Genomic DNA, 4,461 nt, shown 5'->3' on the forward strand with positions numbered 1-4,461 from the left:
GGGAAGATCTCAAAAGGTTCATAATTACATTCTGATTTTGAAAGAATCATATTTTTAATTTGTGTTTTCTATAGTCGATCCTACATTTATTACAGGACAGACGTTTGAAAAAGAGAGGTACGAAGCAAAAGTTGTACACTATGATAATAAATGACAAACTGCTTTAATATATTGATAACATTTAAGAGACTACAGGCGAAAAGCGACAAGTTGAACACGATAAGAAATGATCCCACTTGTTTCTCATAATTGACAAACATCATCGTGATTCAGATTCCCTAAGTGCTTGAGATGTGTCTAAAGCAAAAAAAGAAGCTTGATTACTGATGGAAACGTAAAAAACCCGTAAAGATTTTTGTACAAAGTAATAAAAAGACTGCTTACGTTATCTAGAAGATATTATACCGGTATTTGAATTACGGAAAAAATGCAGAAGTGTCTGATTCTTCAAGAGGATTTTGTAAAAACTACAACAATTTTGAAAGGTGTGATAACAACATCACTTAATTTTATACATAATACACTGAGAAGTCAAGAGCCCTAGTAAAAATAGTTTTAAAAACTTGCAAATACCGTGTTTCCGCAACCGATAGATATTTTAGTTTTTGTATCCAATTTTCTTCTTTTTTTGTTTTTGTTTTTTTTGTTCAAGATCTGACATTAAAGGGACTAAATAGTTTGATTTTCATTAGATAACCGATGAAAAGCGTTACAATATTTAAATATCTGTTGAAAGTTCTTTTAATATTAATATTACATTGTAATACCCAAAAGTTTACATAACCATTTTATAAAAAAAGGGTAAAAAAAATGAATTTGAATAGGAGCGGCCCAACAGGAATCCATATCATTATAATTCGGAGAGTGTACACAATGCAAATTTACAAATCATAACAAAGGGGCGGGTTAAACGAGGTTCCGAATGGTCACGTGATGAACTTGACGGGTTAAGCGAGGTTCCGGAATGTCACATGATGAACTTGGCTATCTCTAATCATGACAGCGAATGGAACAGCGAGGGTCGACTAGGGTTAATTTGAAGCTGATAATTTTTTTTCAATTTTTCTCGAATACTGCTATAGTATTGTGAATAGTCTAATTATAAGTATTGCCCTAAATCAAACGCACGGAATAAATTAATGAAATCTAACCGTTTCAGTCCCATTAAGTTTTTCTTTCAAGCATTTATAAATAATTATCAGTTAACATATACAAGGTACTATACATATTTATCATGTTTCATAATGCGTTTGAATTAAGATTTTTCAACGCTTCGACTGTTTCTTATTGTGTGTTAGAATCGATTATCAATAAATAAATTTCCTTATGAATGGACGACCCGCAGATAGGGTCTCAGAGTTGTACAAGTAACTCAAACTGCATGATTCGTGAAAGGCGTCTAAGTTTAGGATCTCATCTGTTCCCTTCTTTCTAGAAGACTTTTTTCCTTAAGTCATCCTTGGCACCAGCGTTAACTATTTAGACGAATGTTCGCTCCTGTGACACTGTCTTACTTTAGGAGTTTTAACGAGTGTTCGCCCATGTGACACTGTCTTACTTTAGGCGTTTAGACGATTGTTCGCCCCTGTGACACTGTCTTACTTTAGGTGTTTTAACGAGTGTTCGCCCATGTGACACTGTCTTACTTTAGGTGTTTAGACGAGTGTTCGCCCCTGTGACACTGTCCGACTTTAGGTGTTTAGACGAGTGTTCGCCCCTGTCACACTTTCTTACTTTAGGTGTTTAGACGAGTGTTCGCCCCTGTCACACTGTCTTACTTTAGGTGTTTAGACGAGTGTTCGCCCATGTCACACTGTCTTACTTTAGGTGTTTTAACGAGTGTTCGCCCCTGTGACACTGTCTTACTTTAGGTGTTTAAACGAGTGTTCGCCCCTGTGACACTTTCTTACTTTAGGTGTTTAGACGAGTGTTCGTACCTGTGACACTGTCTCGTTTTGAATCTTCAGTCCAGTGTTCGCCCATGTGATACTGTCTCACTGTCAGTCTTCAGTCGAGTGTCCGCACCTGTGACAGTGTCTCACTGTCAGTCTTCAGTCGAGTGTCCGTACCTGTGACAGCGTCTCACTGTCAGTCTTCAGTCGAGTGTCCGTACCTGTGACACTGTGTCTCTGGCAGTCTTCAGTCGAGTGTCCGCACCTGTAACACCGTCTCACTGTCAGTCTTTAGTCGAGTGTTTGCACATGTAGCACCGTCTCACTGTAAATCTTCAGTCTCCGTACCTGTCACACCGTCTTACTGTCAGTCTTCAGTCGAGTGTTCGCACCTGTAACACCGTCTCACTGTCAGTCTTCAGTCTCCGTACCTGTGACACTGACTCACTGTCAGTCTTCAGTCGAGTGTCCGCACCTATGACACTGTCTCACTGTCAGTCTTCAGTCGAGTGTCCGTACCTGTAACACCGTCTCACTGTCAGTCTTCAGTCGAGTGTCCGTACCTGTGACACTGTGTCTCTGGCAGTCTTCAGTCGAGTGTCCGCACCTGTGACACTGTCTCACTGTCAGTCTTCAGTCGAGTGTCCGTACCTGTGACACTGACTCACTGTCAGTCTTCAGTCGAGTGTCCGCACCTATGACACTGTTTCACTGTCAGTCTTCAGTCAAGTGTCCGCATCTGAGACACTGACTCACCGTCAGTCTTTAGTCGAGTGTCCGCACCTATGACACTGTTTCACCGTCAGTCTTTAGTCGAGTCTCCGCACCTATGACACTGTTTCACTGTCAGTCTTCAGTCGACTGTCCGTACCTGTGACACTGACTCACTGTCAGTCTTCAGTCAAGTGTCCGTACCTGTGACACTGACTCACCGTCAGTCTTCAGTCGAGTGTCCGCACCTTTGACACTGTTTCACTGTCAGTCTTCAGTCGAGTGTCCGTACCTGTAACACTGACTCACTGTCAGTCTTCAGTCGATTGTCTGCACCTATGACACTGTTACACTGTCAGTCTTCAGTCGAGTGTTTGCACCTGTGACACTGTCTCAATGACAGTCTTCAGTCGAATATCCGCACTGTCTCACTATCAGTCTTCAGTCAAATGTTCGCCCATGTGATACTGTCTAACTGTCAGTCTTCAGTCCAGTGTCTGCACCCGTGACACTGTCTCACTGTCAATCTTCAGTCGAGTGTCCGCACCTATGACACTGTTTCACTGTCAGTCTTCAGTCGAGTGTTCGCACCTGTGACACTGACTCACTGTCAGTCTTCGGTCGAGTGTCCGCACCTGTGACACTGTCTCACTGACAGTCTTCAGTCGAATATCCGCACTGTCTCACTATCAGTCTTCAGTCAAATGTTTTTTGTTGTTGCTAATGCTTTTGTTCGTTGCTGTTATTCGATGTTGTTGATGTTGTTGTTGTTTTTGTTGTAGTTGTGATGCATAGAACAAACTTAAATTAATATGTTCTGGCTGAAGTCATGTTAAGACTAATTGACGTGTTAAGTTGAATATAGAACTTGTGATTCGTTACTTCAATTTCTCTCAACAAAACGTTTTTATCCTTCATTAAAGTCTCAGTATAACCAACAGAATCAGTGATGTTTATAGATCCCATTGAAAGTCACACCCAGAAAACCACCCATGAAATGTATACTAGGAACTTGAATATCGACTGTATTAAGAGAAAGGGTTAAATTCTTCCATTGTCCGGATAATTACCTACCCGTCATAACGGTTCGTTGATTAGAGGGAATAATGTCAGACGGATGGATGACGATTTGATTACACATTTTTTCGCCATTTTTTTTCATTTATACGTAAATTCTAGCTCAAGTAGACGTTGTAATTGGAAACTCGCACAAGAGTGTCAGGGCTGATGAGAAATACTTCTCTTAACGACTTTATTATATGCTTTGTGTATGTGAAGATAGGCAATGATTTAGATATTACCGGACTAGACGTTGGTCCCTCTGTAGTCTATGATAAAGAAATATATGTTACACATAAACATCCTCGTACACAAACAAACTGAAGATAACCTGTTTTTAATAACCAGCTGTACCACCATCTTTGTACTCAAATCGTCTACTTATTTTTTGATGCTCTTTCATCATTTCAGATCTATAATTTCTGACTTAGTCAACTTAAAATAATTTCATATTTTATAATGAATATGTTGTTTTCAATCTATAAATTCAAATCAAGGTTTTAGAAAATTAATATTATAACACGATTTATGTAGTTTTCTACTTCATGATAACGAAATATTCTGTGTTTCAAACGTACTTGAAAACTAACAAGCCAGTCGTCGTAATGGAAAGATGGACTCAGCCATTGTGTCCAGAGGTCGAGATCTTAGTGAAGATTTCAGCTATTTACACGATAACAAGTTTTCCATGCAAGTTAATGCTCTAAAGCTATCTATGAATTTAATTTAAATCCCCTTAACATGAAAACGACAAGGGCAGCGGGCAAAACATTTCTTCCTTCCTTCTTTTCGTCCGTCC

This window comes from Ylistrum balloti, unplaced genomic scaffold (assembly GCF_031769215.1).
Source record: "Ylistrum balloti isolate Yb309-2 unplaced genomic scaffold, AGI_CSIRO_Ybal_v1 Utg370480, whole genome shotgun sequence".
NCBI lineage: Eukaryota > Metazoa > Mollusca > Bivalvia > Pectinida > Pectinidae > Ylistrum > Ylistrum balloti.